General features: G+C 37.7%; 1 protein-coding gene across 5 annotated transcripts in view; it reads left to right on the top strand.

Annotated features, from left to right (window-relative positions):
* Positions 1 to 893: 893 nt before the first annotated feature.
* Positions 894 to 18233, top strand: part of LOC129574949 (ALK tyrosine kinase receptor) — a 51151-nt gene continuing 33811 nt past the window's right edge. For 2 of the 5 annotated variants that reach the window (XM_055457637.1, XM_055457635.1), the window contains exon 1: positions 9912 to 10707. The gene's annotated coding sequence lies outside the window, so the exon portion shown is untranslated. Of the gene's footprint in view, positions 1411 to 9911; positions 10810 to 18233 lie in introns of those variants that run through there. The other 3 variants (XM_055457636.1, XM_055457633.1, XM_055457634.1) reach the window with 2 other exon arrangements.

Genomic DNA, 18233 nt, shown 5'->3' with positions numbered 1-18233 from the left:
CTTGTCTCTGTCTCTGTCTCTGTCTCTGTCTCTGTCTCTGTCTCTCTCTCTTTCTCTCTCTCTCTCTCTCTCTCAACGCTATGCTATGCTCATCTTATATTTTTTTTCTGGAACACACATTTTAAGTGTTTTCAGCCACCACATTCACTTTGTTTATGGCCACAAAAATCGCACAATGCCGCACATTACCGTTAAACACACAGTGTGAAGGAAATCGTCATATCTAAATTGCCATTTTGGTGGCTATCTCACCGTATATTCCTTCGCATTTCATTTCATTTCATATACTTGCACAACATACAAATAGAAGCATTGCCCATTTCAAACGGTTTCGGAAATTCGGCGATGGATTGAGAGTGAGAGAGAAAAAGAAAACCATCAAAGTCACCACACAAATGCAGAATCAAATAAAAAAAAAAACCAATGGATGATAAAGACATTTCAGCTCTTTTCGGTTTTTCCGATAAGAGAACGTGTTCCATGCCAATGGGTAAGTGTTATGTTTGCCTTTGCCAACCAAACAAAACCAATGACCTTCAAAGAGAATTGTCGCTTTTGTCACCCTAAAATGCAAGCTGCAATCCATGGTCAAAGACCGAAATTCCACATGATTTCAATAGAGATGTGGAAAAGGACACACCAAGTGTCTGTGTTGCGAATGGGAAAAGGTTTGTTGATAACGATTTTTCTTCTCGGTTCGACTTTGGGTGAAAATTGATGATGGAGGAAAAACGTTCAATTCAATGGAGACGCTTACATCGTTAAGAAAATGAAACGCAATGGAGACGCCATGCAATTGGACAAGCTTTACTACTCAATACGCTTTGGATACTTGTTCAAAATTGAATCGCATTGGCTTAATATAATGCCAATCTATCTGAGTCGTTCATCAGTTGAGCCGCATCTTACCTCCGATCCGGAAAATTTAATCCATAAATCGGAAGTAAAGATAAATTCTGAGGCAATTTTTTTTTCTCGTTGTGTATTTGTGTAGCAAAACGAAAGATCCGGTCCTATTATTGTTGTAAAACCGTTGCCGTTTTGTTTATTATTTGCTCATTTTGTCATTGTCTGGTGCCTGGATATTTTGAACATTGTGTATTTGTTATCGATTATGGACCCGAAATTGGCAAGAGACATCAATTTTATTTGAGAGAGAGAGAGAGAGAGAGAGAGAGAGAGATTGAGAAAAACAGCGGTACATATATGACGGGACATGTGCATTGAAACGTAAAGTGTATAGTGTAAAATGGTCGATTTATCTTTCGATGTGCGGTGTTTTTTTTTTCTTCCTCATTGTTGACGTAGCTCTATATAGTGATTGGAAACGCGAAGAAAACGTGAACGATCTAATAGAATATGAGTGAGCGTACATGACGTTAAAATGTGTGGCCGCCACGGAATTTACGGGTAAGTAAAGGAAGAACGAGAAAAAGAGAGAGAGAAAACAAATTGTCATTCGATGTCATCGTAACGAATACGAATGATTAATGGCACATATTTGAGCGTTGCGAAAAAGTAACGCGGCGAAAATAGTTTTGCCAAATGTGTAGGATCATGAGATCGTTAGAAAAAAAGAACAGCATTCTCAAAAATAGCAGTGAACCGAAACGAGAAAAGAAAATATAATCACATCCAACGTATGTAAGTGCCGCCCTAGAAGCAAATCAACAACGACTTATTTTTTTCTTCTCCATGCTCGATGCTTGTGCTTCATATATCCGTGTCAACATATGCATGTATACAGTGAAATAAAAACGAATATGCCTCGTTGCTGCTCATATGTTCTCATTAATATCATTGCTCACATTATGGTGCGCATGGGAATGAATGAATGAATGAATGTACAAATGCTTTCGCACTCTCATTCTCTCCGCTATTTATATGAACTTGAACGAAATGGCAATAAAAACAACAACAACAACAACAACGGTGTAAGCAAGTAAATGACAATTATTCTTCAATGAATGCAAATGCTACTCAATCACACTCACATTCGGCTTTTTTTTGTCAATTTAGATTCAGTTTTTTCTTTATTGTTCAGTAGCAACAACAACAACTGCATCAGCGGCATGTTTATATATATACATTTCCGTCTTTTGGCCGCGTCGCCCGTCGACGTCGTTTTCTTCTTGTCGCCTCAAATTGATCACTTTGAGATGCACATACAGACTTACATTTCTATTTATAACAACGATGACTTTTTCGCATTTGTACGACGATTGTGGCAATGCGACGCGCATTATATTTCGTATGCTTTTCTTTTGACTCGACTCTGTTCGTTGTATGTGTACAAGTATGCCGAGTTTTGTTTGTTTATTATGTTTCATTTGGTTGTTGTTGTTTTGGGTATGTGTATGTTGTTTTTTTCATTGCCAGGCGCATAAAATTCATATCGACTCATTTATTTTTAGTAAGTCGCATTTCGTTGAAATTGTAGCCGATTCTATTCATATCTCGCGTGTGTTTTTGTCAATCTTGTTGGTTTTTCTTTTTCTTCGTCTTTTATTCGTACGTTTGAGATTTCTTTTTCTTTTTTGGAAGAATTTCAAATGCAATATTCATTTACAGGCTGCTGTTTGTTTGTTTGTTTGTTTTTTTTTTCCATTCGTTCGTTCATTCGACGAATGGGTTTGGCCGAGTTTTGGTTCGTTCTTCGAACCTTTTACGAGAATCCAAATGCGCAACATCCTTCCCACTTTTTCCTCTGTAGCGCTCGCTTTCTTGCTCTTTCTCTGACAAAACGAAAACGGAAGTTAAGATCTTATGCTTGACAGTTTTGAATCCGCACACGCAAAACCAATCCAACGAAAAGACGAACCAATCGAATCATGTGCTCTTGTGTTTCACATGACATGAAATGAACGAAGTAAACAAAGTTTACGACATTTTTTTAAGTGGAAATGATATAATTGACAACTCACTAATTGAAACCCAACATTTTAAAATGGATCAATATGACATTTCTATGATGTTGCCAAAAGCATCAACATCATTTTTTTTTCACTGTTGATGCTGTTGCTGCCTCCGCCGTCTACGTCATCGTCACCGACACAATCGTTTCCGCTTAATTTACGATGGAAAACGCTAAATCAAAAATTCACCGGGAAAAAAGAACATCCATTTTTTTCTTCTATGTTGACGAAACAATGTTTACAACATTTTTCCGTATGTCATCATCGAACATCACGATTTCATTCACATTAAAATCACATTGTTTGCAGCCATCAAGCGAACGTCAGTCAATCCATTTGTGAATATTATAAAAATGTAGTCATACATATTCAAGGGAATTGAGAATCGTTTGTCATGTTTTTCATTGCTTCATCTTCTCCTTCCATTTCGCGAATATTCAAGGGTATTAGCATAACATCTCAATAAAAAAAACACCTAAAAATATAGGCTGGCCAATTTTTGGCTTTTGTTGAAACTTTTTGAAAATGGAATTTGTTTTCTTTTCACTTCTTCTCCTGTTAATAACTTTTCTTTTCATCATTTTTAATGGAGCCTTGACTCGAAATTACGTGAAAAAATGCGTGCGTGTGTCTGTTAAATTAAATTATTGCCTAGAAATGTTCGTTCGATTAGCAATTAAAATGTACGGTACTGCTAATTAAAAGCGGTTAAGTTTTATTCTACGAATATATATAATAAGTGCTGGGATGGGAAAATCGTATCTTTTTCTTCAACTTTAATTAGTGGTTGTTATTTTTTTCTTCTCAGTTTTTATTCAGGTTGAGAGTCTCACTTTGTGTACACGAAAATATTCGGGTGAAAAATTGTTAAAATCAACTTCATTTCATATAGAATAAAAAAATATGTTTGTGGTGAGGAAACATGAGTAAAAGAGCTGGATGCATTTTTTGCCGGTTAAGCACATAGTTTTCATGTCAAAGGCTGTAAAATTATGTCAGAACTTCTGTAAATTCAACAAGGGAAAGATAGAGAGAGAGAGAGAGAGAGAGAGAGAGAGAGAGAGAGAGAGAAACATACAGATTCAATCTCGTACGTAGAAAAGTTTCACAGTCTGTCATTCGCTCGAATTAAAAGTGATTGAGTTGCAAGTCTTAAGACATCAAGCTAATAAATATAACGAGGAAAAACTTTCTTTTCACCATGTAATAAAGTGCTTTTTGTTTTGCGAAATGAATAAGAGCGAGAAAGAAAGGCAGGGAATGGAGATGTCGATGGCAATTCATCTCTCTCTCTCTCTACGAATTGATTGAATGTTTCAAATGATGTATGTTATCCTACTTATGCATGAACATGTTTAAGCAACATCATTTTACACCAGAATTTGATTCAACACAATAACAGCCAAATGTGTTTGTTTTCAATGTTGTTTCGTGAATTAAAATGCGGGCTTTACCCATTTCAAGTTGTATAAACGACCACATATTGATAAAGTGGTTCGCATTTTCCACCACAATTGGCGGTTAAATTTACTTAAAGTTCAGCGGCTCGTGTATATGTGCATAAATGTGTGTGCGCGTGTGTGTGGTTGGGGATCTGAAAAGACTGATCTAGTGTTCAACTCCGTAGAAAGGTCATCTTACATTAAAAATGATATTATCTCTTCTTCCTTCGCTGCTGATAGTGTTTTCAGCACAATGAATCGTCAAGAAGTTTATGTTTCATTTCTCTCCATTGAACAGTTCAATTTCGATCCCGATTCATTTGGAATATCAATGCGTGTGCCAGAACTTGAAAATGTTTCGGATCAAAATCAATAAACAACTCGAAAAAGTTTACACATGGTAAGTTGACTACGCCTACCCAACGAGACTGTTTCTTTCGATCAGAAATTTGAGTAAATTGTTTCCACGGAGATTCCATACCTAGAGACTCCAAAAGGCTGACATTTCCCCCATCACAATAGATTTTTTTCTTTATTTTAACGTATTTATTGCCTGCGGTCAATTAATCTTCGGCAGTTAAAGAAGAAAATCGGTTTTCTGACAAAATGCTGGCTGGTAAAACGAATTGAATTTCGTGTATGTTTGTGTGTGTGTGTGTGTGTGTGCTTTGCGCAATTTGCTTTGCATAACTGAATTTTGTCGATAGAAAAAAAACTGCATTTGCCCAGAGGATTTGCCCGTAGTATGTGAACGCTCAAAAATTGTGGCCGCATACATGTCAGTCGAAGTTAAAATTGAATTATTTACGTCATAAGAATACGAAAAAGAATTGCAGAGGAAACTGAAAACGTTCAAGTGACTGTGTGTCATTCGTCAATAATAATAAAAAAGAAGTCGACGAGGGAAAAAGAAGAAGAAGATGAAGAGGAGAAAAACCAATAAAATAAATGTGTGTATCCATACATGGAAATGTGCGTAAAATGTGAGAAACATTGTATAAACAAGGTGAAGGAAGGGAGCAACAACCAAAAATTCTAGGTAAAATACACATATGGAGGAAAAACGAGGAACTGAAGAGAAAAACGCAGCCGAAAAAAAGCATGTTTTCAAAAATGCCTAATTTGGCATGAGTATGTAGATTTTTGTTTAGAAAGCGAAAATATTTTGCTTCGTTTTTTTCCGCTGTTGCTGCTTGCATACGAATAAGAAGTTGTGCAAACGACAGAACGCAACACAGTTCGCATAAAAAAAAGACATTTTTATATACGTCTGTGGTAGAAGAAATGCGAAAAACCATAGATAGATAGAATGAGCGAGTGAAATCTATTTGGTATGTCTTTTTGCTTTCACGCGCAGAGACGATGTGGAGAAGAAGAAGAAAGGAGATCATGGGGAGTGGGTAGCAATAGAAAAATGGAGGCTGACGTGAAGGCAAGATCTCGGCCAATTCATGAATAAGAAAATAGCGAATCTCTAGTCCAAACAACGGCATGCCATGCTGAATACATGATGCTTTACATTACATTGGCATAACCCAAACCTACAGAATTTCTTTTACATTAGACGGCCAAAATCAAAGTATCTATCTAAGACACTCTCTCTCACACACACATATATATACACAAACACAACCACACATAATCGCCTATTCGTTGGTGCTTTTTCTATGGATTATTTCTTGTTCGAAAAATTCTGTTTTCGGTTGAGTTTGATTCCATGTGACGAAGTGAATGGACGATGATGGAGAGAGAAAAGAAAAGAGCGAAAACGAGAGTGAGAGCGTGCGAACGTGCGACCGAGCCGCGCCGGGCCGAACTAAGAAGAAGTTGAAGTCAAAAGCCGTTTGTGTAACGTAGTCAGTTTCTGGTGAATTTTTTGTTTAGTTTCAGGCAAGGCAACAGCAACGACAACGACAATGACAACGACAACGACAACGGAGAGAGTAGAAGGGAGAGCGTGTGCAAAAGCGAAATAAAAACATGCAATAAAAAGACGTGTTTCATGCAGACACAAACAAAGGCATAAGGATTCAACTTCTCTTTTACTTGGGAAAGTAGTGCGTCTCCGAGTAGCTGAACCATCATAATTTCTCGCTCTCGATCTGTCGCTCGAACTCTATTTCTCTCACACTCACCCGATCTCTCTCTCTCTCTCTCTCTCTCTCCTTTTCTCACACACTTTGGTTCTCTTCTTTTTCCACATTGACTCCCGTTTTGCACTGTGTGTCGAACGTTGCACGTCCCGTCGATATTATCTGGTGGTAGTAGTGATGGTACTCTGTTGCGAGTACGGTGCTCATTTTCCAACCATTTTGAAGTCTCATCTCGTTTTCAAATGTTCAATTAAATGAATGTTGTGCCAGGCTCACACACTGAAAAAATCATATCTCTCGCTTGCTCTTTCGCCCATTCGTATTAGTTGTAACGGTGGTTTGTTGCCGCTTGCGTATCTTTTGTTAAGCATAAACCCATTTTTTCTTCGTTTTTTTTCTTCTTTTCATTTATCCATGATATATTTAATAAAAACGTTTCTTTTGCGTGCCGTTTCCATAGGCTCCAATCTTATTTCCCCCCCTCCACAGAAGAAAACTTTATTCTACTCGGTTCAGTCGTTTGCCTAAACACAATCTCGTTATTGATATTTTTGCGTGTGAGAGATATGAATTCGACTGAAACCATTTTGTGGAATGTCAATTAAAGCCATGGAACACAACTGAAATTTAATATTATCCAACGACTAAAAAGGCATACTCCGCATACAGTGGAGCGATTGAGTGTGAGAAAGAGTGAGCGAGGGAGAGCAAATAAACGCATGGAAAATTTAATTTTAAGTTTTGTACGTCGGGCCGTATGTATTCGTGCCGACGTCGACGATGACGACGACGACAACGATGGAACGAAACCACTTAATCACGAAACACCAAGATTCGCACAATGTTTTGGCATCGAGTACGTTGGATGTTTTGCACAGCAATCACTTAAAGAATATGGAATAAATTAGAGAAAATGTTGATCAATGTGCGAAAAGAAAGAGAGAGGGAGAGAGAGAGAGCGGCGCTGGTTTGTTCGCTTGCAAAGAGTCACGATTCGCCCGTGTCAAGTATAAAATGGGAACAGCGGTGTGCTCACATTTGGTTGACCAACAATTTTTGGATTGTTGGTTTAAAAATGCGTTTAGGCGCGGAAAAGAGCGAAAGAGCAGCGGATTGGGAAAGCGGTTGGAGTTGAGCACAAGGTAGACGAAGCATCTTTGCCGCTCATTCGTCCAATTTGATTCGAAGACACGCAGCAAAACGAATTTTATCTATTTTTCAACTTCATTTTTATTATATCAGAATGTGGCCCGTGGCAATGATCAAAACTCTGAGTCAGAGTCTCTGACCAATGCAGTACCATAGTTGAAATTTGAGAATACAAAAATTCGATTTAAACATTGATTTGCACATGCTCGATTTTTTTGCTCTTGCTCGGTTCATCCTGTTTTTTTTTTTAAATTGCCAGTCGGCTGATTGGCATCGATAAAGTCAAACAAATTATTTGTCACGTTCAAGCAGCAAAACTTCCATCATTCCTTCGATTTTACTGTTCCTACAATAAACACACACACACACACATTTCGTTTCGGATTCATGAACGCGCCATTTGAATGGAAGTCGGTTGCATTATTGTTGGTGCCAAATACCGACAATTTCACTGCATGAGACCCTTAATTGAGAAAATAGAAGCAAGAGAAATGGTGAAATGTGTAAATGCCGATGCTCATATTCAATTTGATTCATTGTAAAATGTATTTTAATTCAGGCCAAAAGAATGCCGCAGCATGCTACGCCCTTTTTTCCATACGGTCGCATCATTTTCAAAATAAAAGTAACAAGAATGCGGGAGAGAGAGAGAGAGAGAGAGAGAGAGAGAGAGAAAGAGAGAGAGAGAGAGAGAGAGAGAGTGAAAAGTGTATATATTCTGTGATAACGACGATGCAACGTCGACATGAAATGTTGTATGCCTATTTATTCGATACCATATACACACAATAGACATTGAATTTGATATTGAAAAAAAAGCTCGGTAACGCTCGCACACATACTTTGCATTGGCAACGCCGAAGAAGAAAAATGTGATAAAGAAAAGCAAACTTTGGTTATGCGTGCCTTTGTATTCATCGTCGTCTCGTTGGTGCAACTTGAGTTTTTCCACAAAATTTTGTTTTCTTTTTCTCCTCCGTCTTCTGCTTCTGCTTCTTGTTATGCTTTTTCATTTTCTTCGACTGTATACAGTTGGCCCGTGCGTGATGGGAACGCGCACGCTTTCTTCCACGTCCCTTTTTCTGTATCGCGCTCGTACATCGAATCTTGAAACGGTTGTATGTTTCGGGTAGAAAATGTGCGTGCAAAGTGGCAAACAAAGGCAGACAAAAAAAGAATTCGCAAAGAGTAGAGTTGAATGTTGTGATCGAAAGAGAGCATGAATTGGACAGGTTTTGGCAGGGAAGCGAAAAGGGAAAATATCGCTCGCTCTCTTGCACTCGTAATCTGCGAGCTTTGCCTACGATAGAACAGTTTTCACGTTGGCAAATTTTCTTCTCACTAGATGCGATGAGCCATTTATTTTGTTAGCTTGTGTTCGGAGGGAAAAAAAATGTCGTTCGTTCGGAGTGAACAAAAGCGTTCCGTTTCATTTCGATTCACATCAACGAGACACACACTCATGTGATGATGCTGATGCTGCTGGTGGTGGTCTCGATCTAGTTAGAAAGAGGGAGCGAGTTAGCTCGAACAAAAAGGTATAGTAGCAACGGGATGCGAGTGTCGTTCGATATCGATGTGGTTGTTTGGTGAGATGGCCTGTGTGCAATGGTGTGTGTGCGATTTGAAGCACTCGTGCTTTTAGTGTGAGGGAGAGCACGCTAGTGACAAACGCTCTCTCGCTCAACGGTCGGAGAGCAATCGCGTACACGAGAGCATCCATTTTCATAAGCCATCCGAATGAGTTGGGATACGACGACGAAGGCGACGATGCCGATATCGTGTATGTGTACCCATTTTGGCCGTACCGAATATAAAAGACGATGTGAATGTTCTGACTATGCTTTTTCACACACTAGAGATGTGATAATTGCGTATTTGTTGTTGATGTGTGCCAAGATAGAGAGGGACATAGAGAGTTCCTCAATCAAATGCTTCGAAATTTTGTTTTTCTTCTTCCCAAATTTTCAATTTCAAATCAACATCGAAAAATCAATTTTTTTTCGCCTGATTTGATTAATTTCGTAAAAAATCAGGCAATAAAAATCCTCCACCCATGTCGCCCTTTCTGCCTGAATTATTCCACAGAAATGTATATTTGTTTAAATAAATCCAAGGCTCGTTGAGACAAAAACCTGCACTGGGCATGTATGCGTACGTATATATGCATGTGTGTGTGTGTGTGTGTGTGTGTGACTGTATTGAAAAAAGCTGCTGCTGCTGATGATGCTCTGGCTGAACGCTGCTCTGCTGATGTGTAGCCGTTCTTATAATTCTCCGTTTTCATGTTTTTCAGTGGCCTCTTAACATTCGTCGCGCGTGTTTCTCGATTTTGCGTCTGTGATTCTACTACTATATTCATTTTGTACACGAAATAGAACTGCGTGTCTTTGCGAGAGAAAGAAAGAAAGAAAGTAGAAAATCGAAGAGCAGAAAAAAAAACAACAACAGCAGTAGCCGAAGAGAGAGAGAGAGAAAGAGAGAGAGAGAGAGAGAGAGAGAGAGAGTGAGAAGCGAAGAACACATATATGAAGCTGCAACCAAAAATAAATCCTCGAACTAAAATCAGTTGCGCGCTGTGTGTTTCATTTTCACAATTTGGGTTTAGTTCACAAATATTCAGTGTACTGCAATCGCTTGTGTTAGTTACGTGTTTTTTCCTCTCGCCATCCACTGCTAAGTTTAAACGAAGTGAAATTTACGAATAAAAAAAACATATTGTGCAACGCGCCGCACAGAGAGCAAAAGCAAAACGAGAAAAAAACAACAACAACAACAACACAACCAACTCCTCTTAACACATGTGCATTGTATGAAAATTGTGGTGCTGTTGCGACAGTCAAAAAGTGCGCTTTGTTGGAAAACATTTTTAGTGTGTAGTGTTTTGTGTGTGTGGTGTTTTTTTTTTCTTCGCTGACACAAAATAAATGAAATTACAACAAGATCTTGTTTGGACGAAAATATATACACCAACAATAGTAAAGCAGCAGCAGCAGCAGCAGCAGCAGTGCAACATGAAGGATACAATAAAAACCAGAGGATATTCGGAATCTCTATTTCACGGCGCCCCGATTTCAACACACAATATCATTGCGTTTGATTTCCATAGTTAAGTCTTGTGTACGGTGCGCTGTTGGATTTGTGTTTGTTTTTTTGTTGTTTCATCTTCACTCGGTGTGTTTCATGTTCATGAACCCGATCATTGCTAAGGTAAACAATCAAAAAGTTTTGCATTGAATTTTCCCCATTCAACCAACCAACACACACACACCCAAAACCAAGAATCAGAGTTCGAAATGAGAGTGCAACTATTTTTCGGACTAGCAGCAAATTTCCTGCTTATAAAACCATATGATTTTATTTCTTAGGGATGATGTGTGTTGTTCCATGTTTCGCTTCTTTTTTTCACGGTGTGTCGTTTTCCTCGTTGTCGTAGTCGTTGTTGATGTTGGCATTTTTCCCTCCCCATTTTGTATGTTGTCACTTTCTCGCTCTCTGTTGTCCGTGCTTAAGGAATTTGTTTTTTTTTTCACTTGAAGAATGTTGAAAAAAAAAACGAAATGAAACCAAGCCCTGACAAAACTTTTGTTCCTATTGATTTTATTTTCGCAACAAAATTTTCACACAACTTGTGTCGCGTACAAAATCATGTATTCAAATATCAATCGACAAACACAACAACAGCCAACCACAACCGAAAATTGTTCAATCGACAGGATTCAATCGATGCAATGTTCGTCTTCGTCAGCCGTTTTTCTTATTTAGCTATGTGTGTACGTATGTTGCCATCCACATCTATGGATATGTTCAGCCATCGATAATCAGTGGGAGTTCTCCGAACTTTTTCCGTCCGTCTCTGAAAAGTGTGAAACCCAAAATTTGATGCTGGTATTTCAATAAGATATTCCGACAAAAGTTTATGAATAAAAACAAAATGTCGATTGTTTTTCTGATATCGAACCGAATGAGGAATGTCGAGACCATTTTCAATAGACACCAAACATTCATGGGCCAAAATTGGCAACGACAACCGAAACAGTAGCGCAGCAGACGAGCAGCAGCAGCTCCGGTTAAATGTTCCGACACATGACAGACATAACGAATATGTAAAGTGAATTAAGTGGCAAACACACTCGCGGGGCTGTAATAAAGGTTAAAATGGCTGGCTACCAATGTGGTTATGGAAAATGTCGCAACATTTTAATATTTCATTAGTTTTTCACCAGAATCCTATTCCTCTCTCCCATCTTCTACTAAAAACGATTGAGAATTCAATTCAAAAGTAAGAGAAAGAGCCAGAGAAGGGGGATACGACAGAATTTCAAGTACTTTCCATTGCTACTCATATGATAATTGTGACACGATGCAGAATGTCGGAAACACCTTGAAAATAATCATCGATATGCAATTGTGTTTGATTCGTTGAGGTGTAAAGGAATTTTTGTGCGTTCGATCGAAATGAATCTATCGCCATATGTATGATTGATAGAATCGGGCGCGGATTCTGTACAACCAAGTAGAAAAAATATCACCGTCTTGCAAAGTAAAAGAGTCGTTTTAATGATGTAGCAGACACAGGCGTCAACCAAATACCAGCGTTTGCGGAGAGGAAGAGAGGGAGAGAGGGAGAGAGGGAGAGAGGGAGAGAGGGAGAGAGGGAGAGAGGGAGAGAGGAAGAGAGAGATAGAGAGAGAGTTGAGCGCAGAGAAATGATAACAAAAGCCAATAGGAATGGAAAAAAGCGGCAACAAACGTTTATATCAATAAAAGTGGGGAGAATTTTTTTTCGAATTGACGGTCCACACACAGTAACAATGGCAACACGTATTTCATGCCATTTCACACATGTACGACACGCAGCTATGGCTCTCGCATTTGATTTTAACAATCTCAAATCGTCTTTTATACTCATACACAAACACAGAGATTTTTCAACATTTATTCCGTATTATGATTATTATTATTGGGCGGTGGGCTTTTGTTCGTCAATTGAGTAATTCTAATGACTATTTTAAATTTTACGATCAGTGTGATAAGCGCTCAATTGGATTGTTTACGCAATGCTGAACAGTAGATGTAGATGACATACACAGCTACATAATTTGGCGAAGGCTTTCTCTTTTTGCCTCCCAATGATTTTTCTTCTTATTCACAACATTCGCGCGTCCCCTCTTGCGTCTCTCTATATTTGATGCCTCTTTTTTGTTTGTGTATGATTCGGTGCGCTTTTTACACTTTATTATGTCGCAGTCAAAGCAATAAAGGTTAAAATTTATGATTTGTGTGCGGTTCACTTGTGTGGATGTGATTGTAGTGTTTGTTGCTCAATCCCAAACTTTCGCTCGGTTGGCTCGCTTTATCTATCGAGCATCTCTATGTGTATGTGTGTGTACGTATGTGTGTTGGTGTCACGAAGAGGCTAACCTACCTAGAGAGAAAGAAAAATACGGGCACTCATCAAATACAAACACACCAATCGTACACTTATACAGATAATATCCAATTCATTGTGATGGACAAACGGACAAATGAACAAACCTGCTCTGCCTCACTACCTTTTTATTGTACATGTGTATGTGTTTGTGTGTGGTATTCGTAATCCATGGGGCTAACGAATGAAAAACCAAATTGACAGGCAAAAAAGTTTAGCATTTTAAAGGCACTTTACTTTTTACACATGCTCACCACGCACATTTGTATATAGTTGCATTGTACGCGTGTCTCTTACGGAGATACAACATTGAATTCTATCTCTTGTTGGTTTTCATTTCTGTTTCACGTGACATATCCCTTTTTTGTTCCAATTTCATTTGACAAATTGAATAAGTAAACAATTCTATTGCTGATGAAGTACATTCCAATTCGTGCACTTCGGCACAATGACGATGCAACACAAAAAAAAATGCTGCTGAAATAAATAGATATATACATACGTAATTTAATACGTATTCATTTGCTCGCTCTTTTTTGCTGAAGTTGGGTTTTTTTTTTAGTTTGGTTTGGTTCGGTTTGGTTCGATCCTTTTTTCGCATCAAAATTTTGATACTTTTTGCCTTAACGCCATCGGATTACGGCTACTTTTCAACGAACTATCGATTGTCGATAAACGTTGATGGTTTGGATACGTTCATTTGCATACAGTTTCGATTCACTTTAATTTGAAATTTCTCAAATAATTCGGGCGTTTTTATCTTTGTTTCGATTTTTTTTTCTCGTGTAAATCCAATATTTTTCACAGAAAATGATACACAAATCTGTTTGTAATGTTTTTCTATCCATAGTTTCATCTGTGTTGACAATGTCGCATTGAGTAGAAAAAAAACGAATCACCAAGCTCGCTTGTGTTTTTTGTGGCATTTTGAATTGAGACCAACGAATAATGTCGATTATTCAGTGGTGTTTTCAAGACTTTTTCCCACGTTGTTTACAAACAAAATTTCCGGAATCCACGAATATCCACGAGTAAACTAATTTCCACTCAATTCTAAGGAAAATGTAGGTAAAGATGTAGGTTTAAAATTTTCGAAGAATAATTGATTGCCATTTTTGATTAGCTTAAATGATTTTTTTTGCATATATTTTTCAATATCCGGATATATCCTGAAATATATACTGTTATTATATACTAGAGCACAAAAAGGCACACAAAAGCTTATCGAAAACGAGAGCAAAGAAGACTTTTTGAACAAAAAATCTGCGCATACAAAAGCTCTAATGAAGTGCAATTATTTCATGTAGCTAAATGTTAATTTACTTCAAATTCCTGAAAAATCGTTCATGCGATGACTTTAAGAGTAGATTAAAAATGCCGAAAGGCATGCATGGCTGGCTGTATGCAAACAGATTGAGGAATGGAGCTTAAGCTTTATTGAATGTGAAATCTGGGTATCGTTAAAATGTTAGTCGTTCCTCATTCCATTCGGTTTATTCCTTTGATCCGGTGTAATTGCAATCGTTTCAAATCGATGAAAAGTAATGAATCAAAATCCATGGAGAGAGCATTGATTGAAGTAGCTGTATTTATCTATAGACCAAGAGGGGCTGGTATTTGAAAGAAATTCCAACATTTCTGCTTGGTCAATGGTCGAAAATCAGATCGACAGGTCTCGAAAATATTCACTGTTTCTATTAAAAAGACGATGTAATTTTTGTTGCATGTTGTTTATTTATAGATGCCCGAAAAATATGGTTGAATTGTGTTGCTTTGCGAATGGTATGACGTACGGGGAAATCAAGATCATCATCAAAATGTGAACCGTAAAAAAAGAAATGAAAACGACTGATGAAGCCGTTCGATTGCGATATTCTATATATAAAGGGCAGATGAATACTTCTAATTGATTGAATTAAAAATACGAGTGAAAGAATAACATTGACAAGAGTTTCGAAGCGAACTTCGATGAAACGTTCTAGGTATTTTTGCAGCTATATCGAATGTACTGTATTCAGTATATACTAATACATATTGTGAGATAATGATGATTAATGTGAAATAATTTTGATTGGATAAATGTGCGACTAACGTCACACAATCTCTTCGCAACCAACAAGTAATCGAACACACGAGCTCTCATATAAATGTGTGTATGTGTGCGTTTGACGGCTGTCAACCACTTCATTCACCTTTCGTCTGTGTGTCGATGCATGATGCCGCAAATACACTACACAGTAATGTATAAATCAGCAATCCGATTCAATATGTGATTTGAGTGGAAATGAAGGGCGGACATTACTCACGTCAATGGCTCAAGTTTCTTGACATCTTTTTAAGCAGACAAACACGAGCCCGTGTGTGTTTTTTCTTTGATTGCGTATAAACAAACCAATTGGGCAATTCATCTAAAAGTGGAGTTTCGTTGCCACTATCATATGTATCATCGTATCCTGTGTATGTCTTGACACTCCTCGGCTGTCTCTCCATAGCTAATTACTGGTTTCATTTTGGTCAATGCACGCGAATCTCATTTGATTGACATGTTGTGCCGGACGATGGGAAATTAGTGCAATTTTGCCTCAATCGTTCAAATGGCATTTGTCGATTTAATTAACCAGAGGATAAAAAAACACACAAACTCTAGCCCTATCTCACATCGGTTGCACAAATCATTGTAGTGTTATTGACATGACAGGGAATCTCGCTAAGAGATAGAGAGAAAGTGGATGAATGGATGAGAGTGAGGCAATATGTGGCGGAAAATTTTCAACATGTCCACACATATTATATACCGCCAACGCCACAAATATTGATTATTTATCCGATTTTCTCATTGATGACCAAAGCCTCCCGCTAAACTATCAAAGCATTTGCAAAAGTGAGATAACGCTATTAGTGGTGTGGACGAAATGGACTTTATGTCCCATCCAAAAACGTATGATTCAATTCAAAACGACCACAAATATGTTTTGCCCCAAACACCACCAATATGCCACCACGAATGGATTCATTCCATTCATATTCCAAATTGAACGTGCAAACATTGATATGCTCCGTCTGACTCTATCCTTGCCACTTTAAATTGGTATTTGATTGCATTTTGAAATTTGCTTTCAACTGTATTTAAAAAACAAATCATACACACACACACACACACACACACACACACACACACACACACACTGAGTGCAAACCGTTCAAATAGCTTTCAACTTTAATTCTGACCATTTATTTTCATGTGATTGTGAAAACACATGCAATAACAAATGACAGAATCAACAATATTTCATTCACATCTCGTGCATCAAATGGGAAAATGAAGAGAAAAGAAGAAAAGCGAGGACATTAAAAACCCAACTCAAACCTTGTTTAGACATTTTCTTTGTTCCATTTCTTCCATTCGAAACGGAAATAGTGTGTGGGAATCACTGTGTAAACAGTGATCTCTCCTTTCAAAATATTCACAGTATCAAGTCTTATGCAGTTTTAGTCTACATTTCTCCGATTTCGGTATTTATCAACACTTTACCCGAGAAGAGAAGAGAAATTGTAGAGGAAATTCAAAGCGGTGAAGCTTACAATCAAATATGAATTGAACGTGAATTTTCCATAATTTCCGCCGGATCTTATGAAACGGTAACACAACTATCGCACCTACTTTCTCTTCATTTTGAATGTTATCGCGTAGCGCCCATGCAAACATATTCTTGTCTATTTCACCGAGTGGGTTTCCCGGAATGGAAAAAGGGTTTGGAAATGTGATATGCGCTTTGGCACCGCTTAAGCATGATACGATTCACAATTTATGTTTGCCTCACTTCAAGTGCTCTGCGTTGGATGGAGCACGAAACTGTATTATGTTCAATTCCCTCAAAAACAACACTAATTACTCGGCGAACGTAATTATTTTATTTTCTTCTATTTCGAGAGAGAGAGAGAGAGAGAGAGAGAGAGAGAGAGAGAGAGAGAGAGTTGAACATTTATCAGAGACACTATAGCACATAGCATTAAACGCACTATTGCTTCACTCTTTGTACACACTTTGACATCACTTATGCTTTGGCGTGCGTCGTTCGTTTTTCAAACGTTTATGTTTGATTCAAGTATTTCACCGATTTCACCAAAGGGATATTGCAACTTTTTTGACCAGAAAAAAAGCCATCTTACGTCGTGCCCGTAAATTATTTTACTGTACATTTAGATGGTAGAGCTTGAACAAAAGTTCGACACTATGCATAAACTTGGAAAGAGCTTGATACTCTTGATAATATACATATATTTTATGGTCACTGCAATACCCCTATGGATTTCACCGAATTTTCTTACTCAATATCAATATATGAGCAATAACACGAAAATCGGGAATGGTTAGAAAAATTTTTTTATTCAAATATCGCGGTAATACGGTCTTTTTTCTTTAAAAGTGATCCTAAAGTATCGGCCAATACCATTTTCATATGAATGTAGGCGTTTATAGTGGCCCATTTCAACGTAGTTGTGCTTGTGCCTCGTTTTGTGTCAAAATGAGCGAAAATACACAACCGAACAAAGAGTCAATTTAAATATATAATTTTCGTTATCATTGCTATTATTCAATTTTATTTATTAGATTACGATGTAATCGTGCTATTTTGGCCAAATTTTGCAATGAATACATCTTATTCATGTGCATTTGAAGGCTCTGAAAGGTGCCGCAAATTGGAATGTAACCTTCCAGTCTAAAATTCCCGAAAGTTTTTTTTCATGTATACCTTTATCAAGAATAATGACGCTATATTAGTTTTTTTTAAGAACTTTCTGCCTATTTTCTGGAAAATAAATATAGCTGTGCTCACGATTTTTTTTAATCAAGATATCGTAATAAACTAAAAATATCGTTCGATATCGTTATTATGATGGAATCTTAATAACGCTATCAACTTTTTATCAGGATATTAACTATATTCAAATAATAACGTTATCGGATGAATCTTAATAATATCGTTGGGAAGTTATCAAGATCGAATCCTGATAATTTATCAACATTCAATCTTAATAATCATCAAGTTCTGGAAGTGGGTTTTGTTGGATCCTCAGGATCGACCAGAACTGCTCCCAGTTCTGGAAGTGGATCTTCAGGATGGGCCAAGGGCAGTGTCAAACCGGATCTGGTACATCCTGAAGATCCACTTCCAGAACTGGGAGCAGTTCTGGTCGATCC

This window comes from Sitodiplosis mosellana, unplaced genomic scaffold (genome assembly GCF_009176505.1).
Source record: "Sitodiplosis mosellana isolate CC-2019 unplaced genomic scaffold, AAFC_SMos_1.0 Smas_scaffold_6166, whole genome shotgun sequence".
NCBI classification, from domain to species: Eukaryota; Metazoa; Arthropoda; class Insecta; order Diptera; family Cecidomyiidae; genus Sitodiplosis; species Sitodiplosis mosellana.
This window is presented reverse-complemented; position numbering and strand designations above follow the sequence as displayed.